Raw genomic sequence first — 25,865 nt, 5'->3', positions numbered from 1 at the left:
CTTCAATTTAATCACATCTGCAAAGGCAAAGCTCCTTTTGGCATGTACCATAATAATTCAGAGGTTTCGAGGATTAGGATTTTGTTTACTACAGCCTAAAGATAGTATTTTAAATTATTGTAAGGGATAATTTTATATTATGATAATATTTTCAAGGTATCAGAGTCGAATATTGTTTTGTTTTCAAAACAATAATATTAAATATTGAGCCACTATGATGGTTTGTGTGGTGGAAAAACTGGGTTTTCCGTTGTCTTGGATTTTAATCATGTTAGTGCTAGGTATTTACTGAAGATTGTCTTATCTTCAATTTCATTACCTAGATAATGAGTTTATAATGCCTACCTCATAAGATTCTATGGAAAGTCTTATGTTGTTTTCTGTATTTAACACCTAGCATGGTCATTTTTTGACTTCTAATTCATTAACTGCCTTCTCAGGGAGAGGGGAAGTATTAATAGTTAATTCTCAGTCAGTACATTGTTTGATAAGTACTTGGGCTGGTCATTAAATGCAACTCAAGATAGCACTTGGAATGTCCTTGGTGTGGCCCTGAGAAGGATGCACAGATGTTTTACTGTGTGCTAACTCTATCTACTAGGATAAGACAGACAAGGGAAAAATAACATTCCATTTGGCTAATTCTGCTACTTGCTGGAAAGTTCTGGCTTCAAAGACTTCATCAGAAAGAAATGTAAAGCTGAGTGCTTAATATCAGAGAGTATTAGGTCTATGATCTCACAGGTTGGTGACTGGACATTAATCAAATTAATATCTTCAATTAGATTTGTTGAAAAAACAGAACAAATGAGAGCCAGTAGCTATTTTAGTCAGTTAATAAATAGACCATTGTTACATTCAGAAGAAAATGGATGAGAATTGAATTCAACATGATAAAATATTATTAGTTTTAACCTTAAGACAGATTGGCAAATACTTGCTGTCAAAAATTCTTTTATACCTAATTTTTCTCCTCCTGATTTTGCTTTGTAAATAAATGGGTTCCATGTCCTCTACATTCTGTTGGGCTTTATCAAAGTCCTGATCTAATACTGTAATTTTATTATTACTTGATATCAAGAGTTATTAAAATTTATTTGGAAAAATGTACCCTTTGGGGGGCCTTAAATATTCTATAATCTAGAAATTTATTATATTAATATTTTGCTGGTGGAGACAAACAGATTACAATTGAAGAAACTCTATGTACTGCCATATTTCTAATTTTAATAGTGCATGAAACCATATGCTGTAGGAGATTTGATTTAGTGTTTCTTAAAAGGATTAGTATTAAATGATACATTTTGATTTTGTTACTCCATTGGCTATATAAAATTACAAAATTTTTAACGTTGAATACATCTGTGGAAATGTGCCATCAAATAGCTAATAAGGTGTAAAAAAATCATTAGCCTTTCTTCAGAAAGATATCTAAGCTGGTGAACTATAAAATTTTGAGTTCTTCTGAGTGTCACTTGGAGTTCTGGGGGATGTCTCTTTTTTGAATTCAGAAATCATAAATTGAATATCTTGATATACTTGAGTAAGCGGGAAATGAGTACTGCTTTTGCAATTGACTCATAGATGTGATCCTAAGCAGGAGGGCAAGGATGAAGAGGGGAACAATGAATAAGAAATGCATTTGAAGATGAGATTTAACATGTAGAGAGTAAAAGTTGTTCCAGTACTCTAAAGAATCACAGTTTCTTTTAATTCTGTCATGCCTCTTAAAGGACAGGATATGTGACTGATAGGTTATTTCACCCTTATTAATTCTATCCTACAATAAAAATAAAGTTGTTAGAAATATTTCTTATTGTATTAATATGCCCAAATGGGTCTTCATTTTACAGATCCCATGTAGGAAGCTTTCTTCCAGTATTATTTGTAGTTAATATGTTTCCAAGTTTTTTGGTAGGAATTTGCTTGGTTAACTTGATACTGGCTTTAAGTTATTTCAATTGCAAACAAGTAAAAGTGGAATCAGAAGTATATTTTACGAAGTGGAAAATTTCCTCACAACTTCAGCTTTTTTTAGGCTTAAATCTTGCTTTCATTTTTTTTTTCTTTAAGGATTCTGAAGAATTCCAGCCTCCCTACTGTTGCTTCTTACATAGATTTATGTTGAATATGTATTTCCCAGCATCTAGAGATGCTGATTCAGTGTAGTTGGTGACAGGTGTCTCCATGACAAAGGCAGGAAGCCTTTAAAATCCTCAATTTGGGAGTGTCAGGATGGGTATGACACAAGCCCATGCTGACAATCTAAAATGAAGGCTCTTGGCATAATTGCTTTTCATTCAAAAGTTAAGAAATGCAGCTGCGTCCTCTTCACCTCCAATTCTTCCCATCTCTATGCATGGAACGGAGAATTGCCTCCTGCATTTCTGAATTTCCGTTCCTTGCTTCTTTAAAGTAACTAAAGATCAATGAACTCCGTGCTATTCTGGTTCTTACTAAACTTAGCCTAGCCAAAATAATCTATTTACTTGGAAAATAAATCTAATATAAAGAGAAAGAGCCTATGTTCTTATTTATAAAGAGCGAATATCTCTTTTCCTTCTAGTGACGGGGGCACACAGGCACTGCAGCACAACCTCAGGCGAAATAGAAAAAGAAAGGAGGAAGTGCTGCCTTTCTCCAGGAATGACTCATAGTGTTTACTCAGATAACAGGCTGAATAAACTATCTGAAGATTTATAAGAATCTATGAACTTGTGCATGAGTTGTAGGTTAATTGTGCTATATGAATATGTTTATCTGTGAATTGCTCTTAGTTGTGTGTGGCAAACTGTGTGGATAAGCACACGTATGTTAATCATTTTTAGAAATATACCTGACTTAGGGAAAACAATAGTCTGCAATGGGTTAAAAATCAAGGTGTAGTTAATAGATTCCTATATTTCTTCACATGGATTAATTACTTACATGTTGTTTGCCTGCATTTAACTATACATAGATACAACTCTTCATAATTTGGTAAGGAGCTCTTTTGTCACAATGACTTCCTACGCAGCGCTTTGAATTGTTGAATAAAGGCTCTCTGCATAAATGAACATCATTATAACCTTAGGGCTTCTGGATAATTTGAATTGGTTTTATAATCCACAGTAAAGTAGCATAAAAGGAGCCACTGCCGGCCATGGGAGCAGCCTTGACAATCGTCATCATTTCACCATACATCCAGGGCAGTACCTCTGAATTTGATCGCTGTCAAGAACAAATCATAGGTAAATGGATACCAATTCTGATAATGAAGCAGACTGAAATGGCTCGAGACCTCCTTACTAAATTTAAAGGAAGGCAGCATCAGAGCCAAATAGCTATTGCCCAACCAACATTTTTCTTTTTGATTTCACTGTGGTAAGGCCTCGGAGAGACAGGTAGGTTTAGGAATGTGTTGAAGCTAGTGGTGAGGTTAGCATACAGATATATAAAAAAAGAAAAAGTATCCTTCTGTGGGCATTTTGAGAGCAAAGCTGGGAATAATTAGAGATATATAACTATTTAAGTCACCATTATCATTAACTACCTGTGGGTGGGTTCAAATTACTACCTATGAAAAGAAAAAAGCTCTTTTGAGCAGCATATTATGCTTTGTGTTACATGAAGCAAAAACTCCAGTGTTATTCTTGAATGTTATTTTCAGGTCCTTCCTTCCTTCCTTCCTTCCTTCCTTCCTTCCTTCCTTCCTTCCTTCCTTCCTTCCTTCCTTCCTCCCTCCCTTCCTCTCTCCCTTTCACCTTCCTTGCTTTTCTTTCTTCGTCTTTTTTTGTGACTGCCAGTTTTCGTATCTTAAGTATTAAGACTTGTGTTTATGAAAAACCTGCAGATGGAACTGTTTATTTAAGTAGCATATACAGATTTTGATTTAGTGGAACCAGAAAATAACACTGCGCTTCTGTGATTGTGAACTAAAAAGATCCTTAAAAAGGCCCTTGAAGATTTAGTACAAGCTCTCCTCTTGGCAAATACATTATCCTGTTTAAAGATAGTGAAACTCTTAAATCGTTTTCATTAAAATGTAACAGATTTGTTCAAAATGAATGAAGCCATAGGTTACTTAGTTAATTTAGTCAAACAAACTTCTGTATGTTTCAGAGGGCAAGTCTACAGAGGGCAAGTCACAGTTTTCCCTGTGTTTTCTATATACTTTCCAAAGAGTAGATTCTGTTGGACTATGACATTTGAGAATGCTTTTATACCCTGTGTTTTTTCAGTGTACCAGCTGTGGAGTGATTAGTGAATCATTTTAGGACATTACATACTAATTGCTAAAATGATTAAGGCTCTTTCCTCTCCTATACTCAATCCCTTAACCCATCATTTTCCACTTTCACAATTTAAACGGAGATTATACAAATTTTTATTCACTAACGTGCTCATTTAGCTGAAGATCAAATTTTGTTTCTGAAGAGATTTTCATCGGATTTCTCTGATCTCTGGCAACTGAAAAGGCAAATCACCATTCTTGGCCAAAGGGATGGAAACAAGGGAGAAGGGAAAGGGGGAGGGGAAGAGAAGAGGGAGGGAGATTTGCTTATTTTGGGACTGACTTAGGGCTAAGTTGTCCATCTCACTAAGATCTGCAATGAAACCTAAACACACGAAGACATCGCTGGCTTTCTCTTCCACCAAAGGTAAACTTCACAGCATCTGTACACTAGGTAACATTCCAGACAGATTGAGGCAGGACAATTACGCATTTTTCAAAAACTATTTGAGAGCCTCGTTTTGTTGCAAACAGTCCTTTTTGCACAAAACATTCTCAGAATCTATCAGGTTGTGTTTGTACAACCCTGATAGTATCATATTCCTCTCCAGAGATAAGAAAATGCTACTCCACTCTTGAGTGCAAAGAGAAAATTCTGACTGATAAAATGGTCAAACAGGGCTTGATAACAATTTATTTCTGACCTTTTAATGCCTTCTGTTCTTAATGATTTTCTGTCATTTCTGTCTAGTCCAGACTTGAAACTCAGTCTCAGAGGTGCTTCACTTTATGTTGCCACTTAACTTTCAACTTCCATTTTCAGCACAGAAAGGTAAATCAGTAATTGTCACTTTGGCTTCTCAAGGTTTGTCAAGCACCTGAGTGGTATTATGACATAGATCTGAAAGGTGTTTCATATGACTTTGACTTTAATTCTGATGTAATCGTGGAAATGTCTTAGGACTTCAGAACTTAATTATCCTATTAGCCTCACCCCTTCCTTTGCTCGGGTTTCTGGTTCACTACTCTGGTCCTTTCTGTCCCCTGACCTGTCGAGAAGTGATTAAAAAATAAAAGAAATTCAGGGGTATCTTCAGTGAGATGTTTCCTTGGCTGACAATTGTCTTTCTCAATGCCTTTCTTTTCTCTTATCTTCTTTTCTTTTTCTTTTGTATTTTATTTCTAAGGCAAGAGCATGTGCACGTTTCTCCTTTGTCCCTTGTGGAACAGTTGAGGAGCCTGAGGAACCACCCTCTGAGAGGTTAGTGAGTTGCCCTTTGTTTCAAAATATTTTTGTGTCTGATTTTTATTTTATCAGTTGGAACCCTGGGAGACAGCAACCCATCTAGAAATCTTCTTTGCAAGAGAGGAGAAATGGAAAAAGGGAGTCTCAAAGAAATGTTCTATGAACTTCTGTCTTGAGAAATTTCCAATACATTTATCTGGATAGTTTTGTCTACAGATCTGTGGCTGTAGATTGCTGTGTGCATGTATTAGTCAAAACTTCTTCACTTATAAGTGAAAGAAATTGAACTCAAACTGGCTGAAGCCAGGAAGTCTTTAAGAACAACTAGATTCAGGAACCTCAGTAGGTAGCTAATTATCTCTTGCTCTCTCTCTCTCTCTCTCTCTCTCTCTCTCTCTCTCCCCCTTCCCTTTAACCCTCCCTATTTTTTTCTCTTCTTGCTTGCCTCTGCATCTTTTCATGTGATGCCCTCATTCTCTCATGCCAGACTAGCTCTCTCCCTGTGATGGGTAAGGTGGCTACTGGCAGCTCCAGTCTAAAGAAAACAGAAACTTTTTTCTCCTAGCATTTATAGAATGTGTTCTGGAGAAGTTCCTTGAACTGGCCCTAAAAGAATTCCATGACCACCCCTTGGCTCAGTCTCTGTGGACAGAGGTGGGAGCCTGAATCAAATGCTCATCTCTGCTGACATGCAGTGGCCCAACCCTGTGGCTGATTGTCCCACCATATTGCATGGGGAAAGGGTAGCCCAGTCAGGGAAAATTGGTGTGCTGCTTCCAAAATTGGGGGTACAAGATAGCATGTTGGGAACGCCATATTTACTAAAATACAGATCTCTGTATATTGCTACATATATGTCAAACCAATCAACAAACCTAGAGGGACATTTTATTGTTTTTTTCTTTTAAATCTTTTCACAGTGGGCACATATGATATTATCTAGCTATTTGCCTATAATGTATTTGGTTGTTATATTCTGTCAGATATGGAAAAATTGAATTAGTTCTTAATTATCATTTTCACTCAAATGAACAAAACATTTATTGAATACTTACATAGATTTTTAAAAAATGGTTCCAGGTGCTATTATTTACTTTTTTATCATAATAAGTGTACTTTGCATTTTCATGGTGGTTTTATGTCTTTTGTCTTAAGAATCCTCAAACAGATGTATTTATTCTGTTTTTTTTTAAAAAAAGCATGACAGCATTAGGTGTTATGGTCATCTGTGCTAAGTTTTACCAGTTTTTAAACAGCTGTTTATAAAATATTCATATGATACTTTAAAAGTATACATACATTATATATAAATATGAAAGTATAGTATAATACATATATATTTAAACTTCGTATTATGGATAATGGAAAAGTACCTTAAGATCACTGTCCTGAGCAGTTACTGCCCTTGAGTCTTACTTCTAGACCTCATTGATACATTGTTAACACTCAGATCAATAAACAATTATTGTTCTTTGTGAGATGCTGAGAGTAGATTTGGAGAGTTTACAGGTTAAGAGGCATACTTTACTAGAGGCTGTCAAATGTCAAACTAGCAAGTAAAATGTATTATCTATTGATCTCTATCTACCTATCTATTGTCTATATCTGTGAGTCCAGAAAGATCTGTATATATCTGTCAATCAAAGTCATATAAAAGATATTTGGATTTTTTTCCTTTCTGCAGACTTCCACAGGGAGCAGAGCTGATATTACTGGCTCTGTGCCTCACAGTGAGTTACAGTTATAATGGGGACAGCAGGCCTCTATAACTCTGTTTAGTAGAGAGCAGGGTACCAGCAGAGATTTTCTAACTCTGCATTTAAAATCCCCCCAATAGCTATTATTACTTCTTAAAACCATTTGAGCATTAGTGCCAAATCAAGTGGAATAGTTTCATTTAAATAATTTAAGGGGCTGACTGATGTTCTCACATTGGCTATAATAAATAATATTATTAATTTCAAGAGAGAGAGGAGGATCAGAATATTGTGATTTTGGTTTTCTTTCAACTGAAAAGTATTTTGAAAAGGATTAAAGGAGCAGATTTTCCTCCTGGGGGTTTGACTCCCCATGTTTTCTACCTCTAGTCCTTTCATAGAAACCCCACCCATTGTGTTTGGCCCCATGTACCTGCCCCTGCAGGGCGGCGTCCTGCGGTGGGAAGTTTTATTCTTCTATGCAACAGGCTTATTGATCAGCAGGGTTTGCTCACTCAAGTATAAGGACATTCTGATTCTTTCCCTTGGGTTTTCTTTTCCTTCTGGAGAAAACTCATATGAAGAATTTTTCACCCCTCTTATTGTGCTTTCAATCAATCTTTCATCTGATATATGTGAAAAAAAAGAGAAAAAAAATCTTAAGAGTTATCTTCAAGGGAAAAACTCTCCACATACAGTAGCTACTCTCCTTTTTTTTTTTTACATTATCTGTATTTTCTCTGTGCATCATGAGGTAGTCATTGCAACTATGTTTGAGATTTTTTTTTCTGTGCTGTCAACGAACATTCAAATACTACTGTTTCTCAAAATTCCGATTATAAAAAATCATTTGAAAATACAAATTTCCAGTTTGCTCCTTGGAATTTCAATTTAGTAAGTCTGGGTGGGGCTTGGAATCAGTATTTTAACTTACATTTCCAGGTGATTTCAGTTTGGGAAACACTGAATCATCTCCTGTACTTTGACAAAGTAATGACAGGTACATCGCTTGATATTTCAAAATGAATGTCAGCACTTGCTATTTCATGTTCCTCATTCTAGTATTTTGAGCTTCATGTTTCATAAGACTGCTGTTGTCATTTCTGTCAAATCCTCTCATTGTAGAGCTGGAGTTGCCTCCGGTCAGCTATGGTCTTCTTTGAGGTGAAATTGGAGGGTGACCTAGAAGGAAAAGAGGAAAACTAGAGCTAAAAGAGCAGTTGCTACCATAGGCTGATCTAGCACGAAGGGTAACATGCTTTGATAAATGGGTAATGAAAAATTTACTTGGAGAGGAAACAAGGCTGGAAATGGCTGGGAGCCAAGAACATCTGTGTTCTTGGTATCCCAAATGTGTGAAAGGAGCAGATGTAACTGAATATATAACAGAAACCCTGGCACCATTCCTAATACTGTGGGGGAAAGCTCTGGATGTGCACAGAAGGCTTTCTGAAACCCAGAAAAATGAAAAATACTGGGGAAACTCTCAAGTAATAGTATTAGCTATCTTGAGGAGTGATATTAAAGTGGCTCAAGACAATGAAGACAGCTTATTTATACGAGAGAAAGAGAAGTTACCGATTGTGCACAAATGATAAGACAACTCCAGAAGTATATTGTCTATACAATTGTGTATTGTACAATTATATTTAAGCATACATATGAGAGGTAAAGCATTAGAATTTTTATACATGCTTCATCTGTTCTCTATAAAACTACAAGCTCTTTCAAGGCCAGCATATTGTCTTTGCTTTACTAAGTTGTTCAAACTTTTCATGAGCTCAACCAAGTGGTCTAAGAATGACTAAACAGAGGTGCCTGTAAAAATAGAACAGAATGTAAAATGAAGACCAGGAAAAGCTGGATCATAGCAGCTACTGTTTTGTTTATTTCATGACACTAAGAAAATTTATTTTAAAATTCTTATTAAATTAGTATCTGGGTAGGCCCCAGTGGTTGGTATAATTGTAATATTTTGTACATAGTTAGGGTGGACACATAACATCCTTTCCTTGGCTACCTTTTAGCTAGGTGTGGCCGTGTGACATAGTTCTCATTAGTGGGATTCTGTTGGGTCAGTTTTTGTCTTCCTGATAAAAATGGGACAGACTAAGCTGACATACCTCTTGGTTTTTCCTTCTTCCTGTCTGCAATGTGGACGGGAAGCTAGAGGTGCGACAGCCGTGTTGTGATTCTGAGGTGACAACCATAAGGAGGAAAGCAGACAGTCTAAATATGACAGAGAAGAAGGAATCTATTAGATTCTGTGGTACCCACTGCACCAAGCCGAGACTGCTCTCTGGACTTCCGGTTATGTGAGGGGAAAAGCCCAATTTGCTTAAGCTACACTTGGTCAGAATTTCTGATACTTGTTGCTGAATACACTCCTAATGGATGTAGTAGTTATACATTATTAGTAACTCCAGCTCTGTACAATAGTTTCAAGGAAGTTTTCAATGCACTTAGCTCTGCTTTTCTTTATAATTTCCTGAGAGTCACCACTGTCAGTTCTACCCATCCTCAATGAACACATCAATTATTTAGGTGTCAAGTCTCTTCATCTGCTCTCTCCATTATTTTCCCTTATTAAAATTTACTCAAAAATGATGTTATATGCCACCTAATAATGTGTATCTAAGCATATGTATGTATATTACGTACATATATATATACATACATATATATCTCATTGCTAAAAAATGTAACCTCACTTCAAAATATCCATGTGCATTATATTAGGTATGAAAGCTTTGGTTAATTGTGGACTTTAAGGCATAAGCTATGACAGAATTTTGGCAGTGAATGGAGAGTGAGTAAGAAAGTCTTTAGTAAGTCATATTATAATACAGATCTCTATCCTTAAGACTAGCCCTGAATAAAAAGTTCTTACATGGTTTATGTGGATCAGCTACATTAATTTTTTATTTTATGTGCCTTCCTTTGTAATCCTAAATTTTCTTTCCTTGCCAGTATATTGGGGCTCACAATTAAATGTGTTTAAAATAATTTTTTCATTGCAACATTCCCTTCATACAGATGCTTAGAAAAGATACAAATTTGCCTGGGTATAACTAGATTCAGAGTATCAGTTAAACTCACATAGTTGTAAGTCTGTCTCTGAGTGAAGGAGGGAAGAAAGATTGGGTGGAAATGTCGTAGACCACCAGGATGTCTAAGGAAAGTTTTGCAAGGCTGTTAGGGAGTCCTTCAGACAAAACTGGCTATCAGAAAAGTCTCTCAGGAATGAGGCTTCCTTGGTATTTCTGTTAAACTTAATTACTGCCTCAGAGCAGCCTATAAAAATTATTTGCCTTAGTGTAAATAAAGTGATGGGTTTCAGAGCTCAGCAGCTGGTGTCCTCCGTTATTTACGTTCCCATAGTTAAAAGTTGGAAAGGTGCATTCTCATGACAACCGAAGTACATTCTAAAACATCAACTTCTAGGGGGGGTCATTTTAAAAATTTCTCCTAGAACTCTGGGAAAAAAAAAACAGTCTAAGGTAATTAATTACTGTAGAACAATCTTTCTTTCAAAAAAATACTCATGATAATAAGACTTTTAAGAAAGTAGAAGATCTTTTAAATCAGTTGCTTTCTCTACAATACCTTTATTTCACCTTTTCTTTTTAAAGTCATTTCTGATTTTATGCTAAGCTACTTTTGAGACGATAGGAAAGAGGAATGTCTCAAGTTGTGAATACTGACTCTAGACATAGATGTATAATTCATTCATTAAACAAATGTTTATTGAACACCTTCTATGTACCAGATATTTTTCTATATACTAAGGATATAGCAGTGAACAGAAAAACACAGTATCTTTACTGTGGATCTTATATTCATTATAGTGATGGAAAAATGGTTAGTTTTTTTTTTTGTCATCAAAATAGGCTATGCATGTGATTTGTAAACTTGAGCATGAAACAGAGTAACTTGGAGGCCAAAGTTAAATTACAGATTACTGGACCCCACCCCCAGTGTTTCTAATCCAGTAGGTATAGAATAGGGCCACTTTATACTACCTTAAGGCACAGGATATGAAAATGAATAAATAGAATATTCTGTAAACATCACTGCTTCTGCTACAGATGTGAAGGGTAGAGAATGAAGAGTAAATCTGACTAATTACTAAAAGCTAGACAAAGCTTTTTTGGTCAAACAATTCAGACATCATTAATATCAACTCCAATAAAGATATGGAAGACATGTTTTTCAATGTTGTGAATAACATATAATTAGGAGGGATAATTCAGATATTAGTTGACATCTGGAATGACAGATCAAAACCAAAGGATAAGATTCACTCTAAGTTATGCATTCAGAGTTTTAAAAAAAGAACCATCAAATACAGGATTTAAAATTCATTTATTTATTTATTCAACAACTAATTATTTAGTAACAACTATGTGCCAAGCATGAATTTGTGACAAGGATACAGACATGATCTTCTTTTCCTCTTGATTTAATGAGATATTATTGACAAATAACTTATGCAGGTTTAAGGTGTACTATGTGATGATTTAATACAAGTATGTATCATGAAATTATTACTATAGTAAGGTTAGTTTATGTCTCCATCTTCTCCCATAATTAATGTTTTTGGTGATAACATACAAGATTTATTCTCTTAGCAACCTTCAAGTATATAATATAATATTGTTAATTATAGTCACCATGCTGTACATTAGATCCCTGGAATTCATTTATATTAAAGCAGAAAATTTATACTCTTTGATCAACATCTCCCATTTTCCCCTCCCTTCAACTATGGGCAACCACCATTCTGCTCTCTGTCTATGAGTTCTGCATTTTAGATTTCAAATATAAGTAAGAACATACAGTATCTGTCTTTCTCTGTCTAACTTACTTCATTTAGCATCATGCCCTCAAGGTCCATCCATGTTGTTGTAAATGTCATGTTTTCCTTTTTATGGCTGAATTATATCGAATTGTGTATGTGTATGCGTGTGCATATATATATGTATGTGTGTTTGTGTATATGTACATATAAAATTTTCTTCATCCGTTCATCCATGCTTCTTTAAATGCTTGGTAGAATTCACTAGTGAAATCATCTGATCCTTGCGTTTTCTTTGTTGGGAGGTTTTTGGTAACTGATTTAATCTACTTATTTACTTGTTATTGGTCTTTTCACATTTTCTGTCTCTTTACAATTTAGTATTGGGAGGTTGCATGTTTCTAGGAATTTTTCACTTCATCTCGATTATCCAATTTGTTGGCATATAATTATTTATAGCAATCTCTTATGATCCTTTGTATTTCTGTGGTATCAGTTGTAATATCACCTCTTTTATTTTTGATATTATTTATTTGAATCTCCTTTTTTTAATCCAGCCAAAAGTTTGTCACTTCTGTGTGTGTTTTCAAAAAACCAGCTCAGTTTCATTGGTTTTTCTCCTGTTCTTCTTGTGTCTATTTCACTTCTTTCTGCTCGGATTCCTTCCTTCTGCTATCTTTGGGCTTAGTTTGTTCTTCTTTTTATAGTTCCTTGAGGTGTAAAGTCGTTATTTATGATCTTTCTTTTTTCTTAATATAGGCATTTATCTCTATATACTTCCCTCATAGGGAGCTTTTGCTCTGTTATGTAAGTTTTGGTATTCTGTGTATTCATTTTAATTTGTTTTAAGATATTTTTTAATTTCCTTTTTGAATTCTTCTTTGACATATTGGTTTTTCACAAGGGTGTTGTTTAATTTTCACACATTTGTTAGTTTTCCAGTTTTCCTCCTGGTTTTGATTTCTAGTTTTATACCATCGTTGTTGGAAAAGATAGTTAGTATGAGTTCAGTTGTCTTATATTTGCTAACGCTGTTTCTGTGACCTAACGTATAATCTATCCTGGAGAATGTGCCATGTGCATTGAGGAGAATGTGTATTTTGCTGCTGTTGGGTGGGATGTTTTTCAAACGTCTGTCAGGTCCACTTGGTCTAAGGTATAGTTCGTATCCAATGTTTCCTTGTTGATTTCCTCTCTAGATGATTTACCCATTGTTGAAAGTAGAATATCAGTATCTACTACTGTTATTGTACTGTTGTCTATTTCTCTCTTTAGATTTGTTAATATTTGCTTAATATATTTAAGTGTATGTATGTTTACAATTGTTATATATTCTTGATTAATTGACTCCTTTGTCATTATATAACACTATTCTTTGCCTCTTATTACCGTATCTGACTTAAAGTCTATTTTGTCTGATATAAATAGAGCCACTCCTGTTCTCTTATGGTTTTAAATTGCTTCGAATATTTTTTCTGTCTCTTCCTTTTAGTCCATATGTATCCTTAAAGTTGAAGTGAGTGTCTTGTAGGTAGTACTTAATTTGATCTTGTTTCTTAATCTGTTCAACTACTGTATGCCTTTTGATTGAAGAATTAATCCATTTATATTTAAAGTAGTTATCGATACATATGGACTTACAAATGACATCTTATTAGTTGATTTCTGTCTGTTTTGTGATCCTCTTGTTTTTTAATCTCTCTTTTGCTGTGAATTGCTCTTTCTTTGTGAATTGATAATTTTTCATAGTAGTACATTTTGACTCTCTTCTCTTTATATTTTGCATCTACTATAAATTTTGCTTTGTGGTTACTCTGAGGATTACATAAAACATCGTCATAATCTTGGATGTCCCAATCTCTCTGAGATTTGTTTCTTTAAATAAGCTTTCTGCCCGTTTCTCCTCTCCTTCTGGGACTCTAATAATACATAGATTGTTTCCTTTAATGGCATCCCATAATTTACATAGGCTTTCTTCACTCTTTTATTCTTTTTTTCTTTTTGCTCCTCTGACTGGATGACTTCAAATGACCCATCTATAAGTTCATGAATTCTTTCTTCTGCTTGGTTGAATCTGTTATTGGAGCTGTCTTTTGAATTTTCAGTTCATTGTATTCTTCTATTTTGTTTTTTAAATTGGTTTCTATTTTTTTGTTGTTGTTGTAGAACTTTTCATTTTGTTTATACATTGTTTTCCTAATTTCTATGTAGTTGTCTATATCTGTTCTCCTATAGTTCACTGAATTCCTTTAAGAGGATTGTACTGAATTTTTTGTCAGACTGTTCATTGATTTCCATTTATTTAGGGCCAGCCATTGGATTTTTATTAGTTTCCTTTGGTTATCTATGATCCTGTGGTGTTACATTGGTGTCTGCACATTTAACAAAGTAGGCACCTCTTCCAGTCTTTACAGACTGTCTTCAGGAGGCAAAAATCTTTCACCAGTCAAATCTGCCTAGAGATTCTGGGTGACGTCCACAAATGGGCTTGCTGCTGGCACCCTTGGCTGGGCAGACATGGTGCCTGGGTTGGCAACTGGGAAGGCTTTGTGCCTGGGTATATAGCCACTAGCCTGGGCCTGGAGCCTGGGTTTAGTGGGGTTGGCCTGTGATTGAATCTGTAGTGATAGGCCTGGGAACTGAATCTGCATATCAGGTCTGGATCTTGGGTCCACATGGGCCAAATAGTGCCAGAGAACACTGGGATGGGCTTGGTGTCTTATTCAATGAGGGTTGGTCTGGTACTAGGATGGGCTGGGAGCCTGGTTTCATAGAAACTGCCCTGAAGGCCACAGAGGCCAGACTGGTGCTAGGGTGAGCCTGGAGCCTATAATATAAGAATCAGCATATAATCTAAGGCCTCAGCCTATAATCTTAGGAGTCAGCCTGGAGGTTGGGTCTGTGGTGGTTGGTCTGGCTCTGGGGCAGGCCAGGAGCCTGAATCCTTAGGGGATGGTCTTGAGGCTGAGGCTGTAGGGGTGGCCACATGCTAGTGTGGGCTGGGAATTTGGGTTTGCAGGTCTGGTATGGAGTCTAGGTTTGTGGACCAGCCTGGTACTGGGGGGAGACATGGGCCATGTGCCTGGTGCTGGGGTGGGTCAAAAGCCTGGGTCTGTAGTAGTAGTAGGCCTGATCCTGGGCCTGGCAAGAAGCCTGGGTCTGTGGGTGCCCACCTGGAGCCTGGGATTGCTAGAGTTTGTTGGGATCCTGGGGCCATGGAAGCTTTTGAGGCTGTGGGAACCCGCTGGTGCCAGGATGAGCAGGGAGTGTAGACTCACAGGCGCCTGCTGGGAGCCTGGGGCCAATGGAAGCCAACTGGGGCCATTGCAGCCAGCGGGCACTGGGGTGAGCTGGGGGTCTAGGTTTTTAGGAACCCACAAGGAGACACTGGGTCCTCAGGAGCTGGCCTGGTGCTGGGGCCAGCTGGCTCTGGGGGCCACAGTGAAGTAGGGCACTCATTTCACGCTCCTTCTCCCACAGGGAGGGTGTGTCTTCTCTGTGTGGTCTCTCTCTATGTTGGGCTACCTGGACTTGGGAGAGGGTGATGGGGGTAATGTGATTGTATCTTTTCTACCCTCCTCAAGGTGTCTTGTTATTTCTATGCTTCACTCAGGTGCTATAATCTGTCACCTGGAATTTTAGCTTTTTTGAAGGTATTGTTTGTTTACAGAGTTACTCAAATTGATATTTCTGAGGGTGGGACAAGCATTAGCAACTCCTTTGCTGCCATTTTGCTGACATCCTCAACAAGAGATTTAACCATGTTCTTGCAAAAATTTTCATTAGTCAACAACACAGTTAGAGTCCAAATATCACAAAACCATTCAAAAGCTAATGTTCTATTAGGTCATATAAAAAAAAAAAAAAAAGAAAGAAACCGTGGAAGCCAAATTCGGGATAATGGCTCTGCTGTTGGAGTGGATGCACCTGGAACACTGCTTCCACTTCTAAGTAACCCCAAAGAAGGACACTGATAAATCAGAAGAACCCAGAGGTGCAATCAGAATATTAAGGGGTCTGAAAATCATTTCAAAACTGAAATGATCACTGCAGATTGGGGAGGTTCAGCCGTAAAATAAAAAAACAGAATCAAAGTTTAAAAATGTATAGTCATGACAACAATAATAATTCTCAAATACTTGAAAGGGTTTAAAGTAGAAGAAATAAACTTCTTATTGTCTCCTACAAAGGGTCGTATTAGGGCAGATAAAAACAATGGGGAAGAAGATTACTGCAAGTTGGGAAGATTACAAAATTAATGCTGGATGATAAAAAAAAATTTCTGAGAGTAAGCCACATAACAAAGAATGTGCTGAACCATCTTTTTAGATAACACTCCCAGTAGATAAATCTTTGCTGTAGGAAAAGAGGGTCTCATTTACCTCTGACGACTCAGGACTGGAACATAGAAGCTTTTTAATTGTATCTATGTAACGAACAAATTAATTCTGTTATGTTTATTCTCTGAATTTAAATTTTTGTATAGTTAGAATACATGCACTCTAATTGTGATAGTCCCCTCACCATTCCCTAGTTGGATTGCAATACATGTCTATGTAGGATAAAGCATCCAGCCGAGCTGGGAAGTAAACACATGCTGACTACTCAGGAAAGAGCATTGCAAATATTCCACTCTTAGTGAGACAAACCGTGGGGCTAAAGACAGTACAAGATCAGAATGCTTAAAGCAAGTCTTGAAGACATTTTATCTCTTAGAGGCCAGTACTCCCATATATCCATTATGGAGATTATGGCTCATGAAAGAGTATAAAAATGATTATTTTTCCTTCCAGTCTCTGATGGATGTGAAGCACAAGCTTCGGTTGCCGCATCTAGTCTCAGAAATTGATTCAAAGGGTTACTTATGCTTTCAGGACATAATCCTCTGAAACAGTTCTAGCATCAGTTTTTGCTATTGTGAGCTGTCTATTATTTGGTTTTCTGTCAACCAGACAAGATGTCAAGTCATGTTTCCTTGCTTCAAATTGCTGCATATTATCTATCCCCTGGTGAACTTCTTTTCCACATGTTCATATTTAAGTAGGAATAGAGGTGAATACATAAAGTTGAATGCCTGAATTGTTTTTAAAAGGCCAATTCAGAATATTTTAAAAAGTATTTTAGTGTGTCAAATGTGAATTGACACACAGTATTTTGTTCACAGCAAGCTGAAAATCTTTGGAATATGAACTTTTTATATGACTTAGGAACTAACAGTTCAAAAAGGTAAACCTGACTGTTTTGTAATGAATGTTTTTGAAACACATTTGAAATCAACAAGCTTGGATATGCACGTCTTGGGCATTATCTTTTCTTCACTTGGCAAGCGTAGCTGTGGACAACATTTCCACTTGTCTAAAGAGTTTTTTGTTGTTGTTGTTGGTAAAACTTTCCTCACTTTTTAGTGAGAGAGTGGTGTTTTTTTGAAAAGAAATCCTAAAAGGATTTTAAGCTGCTTTTTTACAGTGCTAGAGTTTATCATTAGTGCTCATTATCTGTGTTTGGCAAGGATGCGTCATGTTTAGGATAAATAGTTTTATTTATTCCAAAAAGTTTTGACATTTATTTAAGAATAGCCAGTTCTTAATTTCTCAGAGTAATGTAGGAAAGCCCAGTTATGGATTAGTCAAGTAATGTGCTGGAATATGTAGATTAGGCAGTTACAGTAATTAACATACGCAGCTTTCAAAGTAGAAACTTAATGTTTTGCAGTTTTGTTCAGCTATAACTGGAAAATGCTAAATTTCAAGCATAGTTATAACCATCAGTGTTATATATACAGCAAAATATATTTATATTCAAAAGAATACAAAAGCAATGACAAATATAATAGAAAACACAACTCTTAAAAAAAAAAACAATTGCTATCTATTTGCTTTGTTTGCTTGGTTTGCACACAGCTGCTCGTGGGATTTGATGGATGAGGAAGTGGTAGAACGGGTGGCATCATTATTACCTGGGAGACCGAGGTGGTTGTACAGCTCCTTTGAATGAGGGAACAGAGAACCAGGAAGTAAGATAGAACCAGGAGATAAGGTGGGGGCAAGGGAAACAATGATCTGGGAGTGAATGGAAGGAATGAGAGAGAATAAGAAGGAAGGAGGACATTGAGTCACTGAGTGTCTATTATGTACCAATTCCTACCCATACTAGATATTTTATGATCATGAACTTATTTCATACCAACATCAACCCTTTGAAATAGATAATACTCTCCCCAGTTTGTCGATAAGAAAACCAAGACTTAGAAAGATTAGGAAATTTGCCAGAATGGCACAGCTAAATGGAAATTTTAGATTGGTTTTAACGTCTACAAGGCATCTTAACAGGGATGGTTAGTAGGCAGTTGATTATATAGTTGGGAATCAGGGAGAGAGGTAAGGGCTAGAGGTAGAAATTTGGGAGATATCAGACTAAAGATCATAATTATGTACTGTGTCGTGATGAAATTACCTAAGGCAGGAGTAGAGATAGGAAACCAAAAGCTGTAGCTCTATTAGCCTGTTCTATTGACAATTAAGCCATTCTGTATAAGTGTAGTCTTGGCTTGACTGCATGAAAATCCTTTCCCCTCCCACCACCCCCCTACCCCCCACGTTTTTTCCTGTTAAAGAGAGAAGTACAAAGTAGGTGAATTGCAGCCAAATTTGTGTATTTGTGCTTGGGAGATGTGAGGGTTGGTGGTGGGCTGAGAGCTCCAGTGTGAGGTTTGGTGTCAAATAATTGTTTTCACTGTAACATGGATAGGAATGGGTAGTAAACATGAAATTAAGAGATAAAGCAAAAGATGGGATGGAATAAAGCTGACATGGAGCAGAATATTATTATTAAAGCATAAATATGGTAAAAAGAAAAAAACCTCATTGGACAAAAAATTAAGAACACATAAATAACACACTTAAAAAGAAAAGTTTTCTAGCATGTTGCATGACTTTTATTAGAACAAAGAGAAATCAGGAAGTAAACCGTCTCTTCTCAGGATGTATGAGACCCTATTATAGCTCCGTCTCCCAGACTGGTCTCTCCACTTGATCAAACAATTTGAAAAATAGAAGAGGAAATAAAGAAGATAAACAAAAACTTGTGTCAAGTAAGACAAGATAAATTCATACATTTATATCTCAAATAGGAAGGTACTTAATATTATATTTGAAGAACTAAGTTAAGGAGGTTACTAAGTAATTATTCTCTATTTTGCTAAGCAAATGATCATACACTATCTGAAGTCAGGTTAAAAAAATCAGGTTAAAAAAAAAGACTTTTTAGGAGCCATTAGTGAAAGTCGTGGCACACAAATTTTGATAGGCAGGTCCTTAAGTGTCTCAATGTGATAATTAAATAGAGTTACATTTGTCTGTCTAATTTCCCTTGCCCTTGTCCATCTTTGAGTGTCCGCGTGCTAAGGTGATTTTTTTTTCCCCAGACCCTTTGTTCTGTGTCTAGATGTTGTATTGGTTGTCAACTAATTTCTCCTAAGAAGTTGACTTTTAGGTTATTAGAAACAGGGACGGTGAATGGAAAGAGTACTGGAGCAGAAGACAGCTGTCAGGTATTTCTAGTCCTGACTCACATTAATTTTCTTTCCCTTGATTTTATTAACTACAAACTAAGAGAGATACATTAGACTCTCTAAGATTAAACTAGATTTTCAGAGTCATTCCAGCTCTAACATAATTTGACTGCATTGTTTTCATTGTGAACTTTTCCACAGTTATTCGCTGTTAGTAGTAGAATTGTTATAACTGGTGGCAAGGACTGTACTAGAAAGGGCCCTGCAAAAGTACCATAGAAAATACTGTTGAGACTGTCAGGGGAGTTCTGTAGGGATTCTACTGTGCAGGCCAGCCATAACGTAGTGTCATCTGTTACTTTTTTTCTTTCTTAATGTTTTCAGACTTGTCCATTCTACTTCCTAAGGGCATCTCATTCATCCTTACTTCCCTTTCCCACTGCTACTGCCTTTGTTAAGTCTCTCTCTCACTAACACAGTAGTGAGACACACAACAATATAGTCCTTTTAAAAATTCTGGTCTCCATTTTAAACCCTCTTCTATCTGTTTGCTGTTCATAGCGAGTGATTTTCCTAAATGAGGGTCTTAATCATGACATACCTCTGCTCAAAAGTTTTGATGTCCCCTCATTGTCTACAAAGTCCAACCTTCTTCCTAAGTCAGTTAAGGCTCTAAATAGTCTTTTTAGTCTGATCCATGATCTTGGTTCTACTTCTACCTTCATCTACCCACTAGTCTCCGAATGAATTATGGACTCAATAACCACTCTGTCTTTGCTGGTGGGGTTCCCTCTATCAGGATTATTCTTCCTCCCTCCTCATTTCTTTCTGTCAAAATTCCATATATCCTTTAAATCTTTACTCAGCCACCTCCTCTGTGAAGCCATTTTACGGCTGGATTAATCTTTCAGAACACTTTATTTTTATGTATACTGTAGAGTAGGATTATACTACCTTTTATTATAGTTTGTGTTTGAGTCTCCCAAAAGACTGGTAAACTCCCTCAGGTGGAGCCTCAGAGTATTATCCATCTCTGAATTCCCCAAAGTGCTTACCTATGCAGGTAAATAGTCAGTAAATGCTTTTTTAATTGAATTCTGCTAAAGAATGGAAAAGTTCAAAAGACTAGGAATAGACTTACCATATGACCCAGTAATCCTGCTCCTGGGCATATATCCAGAAGGAACCCTCCTTTAAAAAGACACCTGCATCCCAAAGCTCATAGCAGCATTATTTACAATAGCCAAGACATGGAAACAGCCTAAAGGTCCATCAACAGATGACTGGATAAAGAAGATGTAGTATATTTATACAATGGAATATTATTCAGCCATAAAAATGACAACACCATTTGCAGCAACATGGGTGTCCCTGGAGAATGTCATTCTAAGTGAAGTAAGCCAAAAAGAGAAAGAAAAATACCTTATGAGATTGCTCACATGTGGAATCTAAAAAAAAAAAAAAAAGAACATAAATACAAAACAGAAACAGACTCATAGACATAGACTACAAACTTGTGGTTGCCAAGGGGGTGGAGGGTGGGAAGGGACAGACTGGGATTTCAAAATCTGTAGATACTGACAGGCATTTGCAGAATAGATAAACAAGATTATACTGTATAGCACAGGGAAATATATACAAGATCTTGTGGTAGCTCACAGCGGAAAAAAAAGTGACAATGAATATATATATGTTCGTGTATAACTGAAAAATTGTGCTCTACACTGGAATTTGACACAATATTGTAAAATGACTATAACTCAATAAAAATATTAAAAAAAGAATGGAAAAGTTGATGTAAGAAGATATAATCACTTGATTGACAGATGCTGTGATGTTGATGGTCCTGGGGAGGATAAAATGCAGCTTAAGTGGGGCACAGTGGGTACCAGAATGTAATTGCACATGTTGAAATGAGGGGAGGTAGATGAGGGGAGAAGAATCTCAACTGGTCAGGAAACAGCTGGATAATGAATCCAGGATCCACTGGAGGTAAAAGAAGATAAGCCAAATGTCAAGTATAGGACCAGAGACCTTTTCTGTACAGAGGCTTGCTACCTCTAGGGAAGACATGTGTTGTGGCTGGTCGGGCACTGGTGCTGAGGAGCTTTCAGCTTCTGACTATGTCCAGGGATGTCTCCTGATGAAAGAGAGGAGGTGAGATTCACTGGGACTTCAGGAGAAAATGGGCTAATATAAAGGAATAATGTTTTCCTGATAATATGAGAAAAAAAGGCTGAGGAAACTACAGTATCCTTCTACACAATTTGAGGAAACTGATGTACCTCAGTCAGGCCTGGGGTGCTCATGCTGGAGGCTCTCCACGCTGTTGATGACAAGCAGACAGATAATCTGGTCTATGTCTTCTAAGTCTCAAACCTCCACCTAGAAATGCTTGTAGGATTCCTCACATTCAGCGAGTATTTAGAAAGAATTTCAGAACAATTGACTTTTCTTGTACTGCGTCAACGGGGTGCTGGCTTCTGAGTAGCAGCTAGCCTTGTCATTCATTCAAGAAATATTGAGTGCCTACCATGTATTAGGGGGCAAAACCGGACACAGCTCTACTGTGATGAAGTTTGGAGTCGAGTAGGAAAGGCACACATTAGTCACATATTCAAAGACTAAATGTATAATTACAAAGTGTGATAAATACCAAGAAACATCGTGTCATGAGAATATTCCGATCTCATCCTATGATGGTAATGCTGGCTCATCACTCAGTAACTTCATTGGCTACTTGTGTTCTTGGGCAGTTACTTTACCACTTGTTGCCTCAGTTTCCTTTTTGGCCAAATGGGAAAAATATAACCTGCTTGGTAGGGTGCTTAGAATGGCATGTGGCATATGGGAAACATTCAATGTATTTTAGCTTTTACTGTTGTTACTAGTATTTTAGTGAATTCAGAGCACTAGTCCTGGTAGTTATTCCCTCTTTGTGGAATCTTAATGGAGCAATGAGATCTATTCTCTCATGCTCCTTTTGAGCAGTTTCTGTCATTTGGTGTGACACAAAAATCTGGAGTGTGTAGCACAAAAATAGTAAAACTTGGTACGTTAATTATATTCTGATCATTTTGTCATATAATAACAAATGCAAGAGAAAATCACCTTGGTTATCTTCCCTCAATCTTTCATTCATCCCTATACCCGTACATCAAACATTTCTTGAGAAAAATAAAGCTAGATGCTGAGGGGAATAAAAAGATACATTAGCATCAATTCCTGATCTGTCTCCCAGTCTAGTAGGGCTGGCAGACAAGTCCATAAACAGTTACAATGTAGCCAGAGATGTTATTGTATTGAGAACTGTACCAAGTATAGCTGAGGCACAATGGACCACTTCCACTCAAGTTGGGGAGATGGGGGAAGGCAAATGACAAAACAGAGGAGAACCCTCCTGTCCTTTTCCTTATCTTACACATGTAGGTTATAAGAAAGGAATTTCGTTATCATTCTCATCCACAGGCTATACACTAGAGAGAGCCATGCAGATTTCTTATGGTATTCTATTAATCATAGTGTAGTTTTATTCAGGAAATAAACATAACAATGATCATACTTTCAACTTCTGATTGACTATGGAAATCATATATAATGATTATTGGCAAGTTTACACTATACCATTCATTCAGTTTATCAGCATGCTTCTTTATCCCTGGCCTTATAAAAAACTAATGATAGTCTCATGTCCTTGGTTTATGGTTTTACACATTATTTCCCTTAAATTACCTTCTTGCTCCTTATTTTATTCTTATTTTCCTCTCTCACCCTTTGCTGACAGTTTCACTGCTAATCCTCCTATCCTTCTGTCACTTTTCAACAAAGAACAGAAGTGTCCATTTGAAAAACCCTCTGGAATTACAGATCATAGGATTTGGGGAAAAAAAGTAGCAAGAAGTAGCATGCTATAATAAGGGATGCTACATTACAGGAGGAAAGGGGAAGAAAGAAAAGATATGAACAGAGAAGCTTTTGTGAGCAAAGCAAGAATGATTTAAGCAGTTTCTCATGCATATTTCTCTTTACATCTGTTTTGTAAAATTTCTGACGGCAGAAGGTGAATCAACAGTAGAAAGCTAATATTTGTCAGTAGACAAAGAACTAGGTTTCACCAATGCAGATTTATTTCACAGGTGAATATTTTTGTATTAAAAAGCAGGTGAAGTAAAACAAGAAGAAAACCTACGGAATGGGAGAAAATTTTTGCAAGTGAAACCGACAAAGGCTTGATCTCCAGAATATATAAGCAGCTCATACGACTCAATAAGAAAAAAATAAACAACCCAATCCAAAAATGGGCAGAAGACCTAAACAAGCAATTCTCCAAGGAAGACATACAAATGATCAAAAAGCACATGAAAAAATGCTCAATATCACTAATTATCAGAGAAATGCAAACCAAAACTACAATGAGGTATCACCTCACACCAGTCAGAATGGCCGTCATTCAAAAATCCACAAATGACAAATGCTGGAGGGGCTGTGGAGAAAGGGGAACCGTCCTACACTGCTGGTGGGAATGCAGTTTGGTGCAGCCACTATGGAAAACAGTGTGGAGATTCCTCAAAAGATTAGGAATAGACTTACCATATGACCCAGGAATCCCACTCCTGGGCTTGTATCCAGAAGGAAATCTACTTCAGGATGACACCTGTACCCCAATGTTCATAGCAGCACTATTTACAATAGCCAAAACATGGAAACAGCCTAAATGTCCATCAACAGGTGACTGGATAAAGAAGATGTGGTATATTTATACAATGGAATATTATTCAGCCATAAAAACCGACAACATAATGCCATCTGCAGCAACATGGATGCTCCTGGAGAATGTCATTCTAAGTGAAGTAAGCCAGCAAGAGAAAGAAAAATACCATATGAGATTGCTCATATGTGGAATCTAAAAAACAAAAACAAAAACAAACAAACAAACAAAAACAAAGCATAAATACAGGACAGAAATAGACTCACAGACAGAGAATACAGACTTGTGGTTACCAGGAGGGTGGAGGGTGGGAAGGGATAGACTGGGATTTCAAAATTGTAGAATAGATAAACAAGATTACACTGTATAGCACAGGGAAATATACACAAAATGTTATGATAACTCACAGAAAAAAGAAATGTGACAATGAGTGTGTATATGTCCATGAATGACTGAAAAAATTGTGCTGAACACTGGAATTTGACACAACATTGTAAAATGATTATAAATCAATAAAAAATGTTAAAAATAAATAAGTAAAAAGCAGGTGAACAGAGTAATATAATTCCTGGGTTTAAAAGTTTCATTACCTGGTGGGAAAGGACAGAAATAATTATTCAACAAATAGAGAAGGACAAGGTAAAGTAGATGGCAACATGGGAAAGAAAGGCATAGACCCTGAAAGAAAACTGTACAGTTATAAGCACCAAATTACAGAGCGCAATCAGTGACTTAGATAGAAAGGATGGCTATGTTAATATCCTTTATTTCAAGAGATAGACTGAAACGGAAAGTAGGCAAAACAATGATGGCATGTGACTTGCTCTGTAATAAGAAATTGCTAAAGTTACCATAAATGTCTATGGCAGCAGTCTAACACCTCTCCAAAAAAAGTTCACAGAAGAGCAGACATGGCAGTGTCTGTTTCCTGAAAGAGTCACAGAAATAGACTTTCGGCTGGGATGGCAGTGCTGAGGGGGAAAACGCATGGGTCACCCATAGACACAAAATCACTCATATCAAAAGGAAGGGAATGCAGGTAAATGGGAAAGGGAAGAGAAGAGCAGAAATGTACCTGGGGAAACAGAAAATCTTTAGGGTTTAAATGAGTAAATGCCAGGAGGATAAAATAATATGAAACAAAAAGGAAATATTTCTCAAAAATGAGAAATTGTGGGAAACCGTATGTGTTTCACAGCTTTCCTGATTTCCAGTCCAACTCATAGCCATTGCTTCCTGGGTCACCAGTCCTGTACCATCGGAGGTCAGCTCAGAGTCAGCACTGAATAGAGGCCTGCTGAATGAGTCTTGATATGCAGTTCATCTAGCATTTGGGGAAAATGTAAATACAGAAAGTGTGGGAAGACCTTTCCATATGAAATACTCATAGAAATTCCTTGGAGATAAAAAAGGAGCCTGAAAGATTAAACACTGAAGAACTAATTGTTGTAGCCACTAGGAAATGGAAACAGGGGCTTGGGTGAAGGGAGATTTTCAGTAATTATTTTCATCATTTTTTGCTTCAATTTTTATAAGAATATGTCCATTTCTTAATTCAAAGATTAAGAAATATTTTTTAAAGCTAAAATGGACTAAACTGTTATTTACATGTTGTTTAGATGATAACTTTGTTAAGGCTATAGGACAAATTATTTGGTCAGGTAATGAATGAATGTATCCCTTAGCCCTACTT

General features: G+C 36.7%; 1 long non-coding RNA gene across 3 annotated transcripts in view; it reads left to right on the top strand.

Annotated features, from left to right (window-relative positions):
• The window catches only part of LOC140698148 (uncharacterized), a 114,125-nt gene that overhangs the window by 77,405 nt on the left and 10,855 nt on the right, over nucleotides 1–25,865 (top strand). For 2 of the 3 annotated variants that reach the window (XR_012075692.1, XR_012075694.1), the window contains exons 2-3: nucleotides 3,112–3,230; nucleotides 5,401–5,474. This is a non-coding gene — a long non-coding RNA (uncharacterized lncRNA). The remainder of the gene's footprint in view (nucleotides 1–3,111; nucleotides 3,231–5,400; nucleotides 5,475–25,865) is intronic. The other variant, XR_012075693.1, reaches the window with a different exon arrangement.

This window comes from Vicugna pacos, chromosome 1 (assembly GCF_048564905.1).
Source record: "Vicugna pacos chromosome 1, VicPac4, whole genome shotgun sequence".
NCBI classification, from domain to species: Eukaryota; Metazoa; Chordata; class Mammalia; order Artiodactyla; family Camelidae; genus Vicugna; species Vicugna pacos.
Note: the sequence above shows the minus strand (reverse complement) of the source record. Positions and strands in the feature narration are given on the sequence as shown.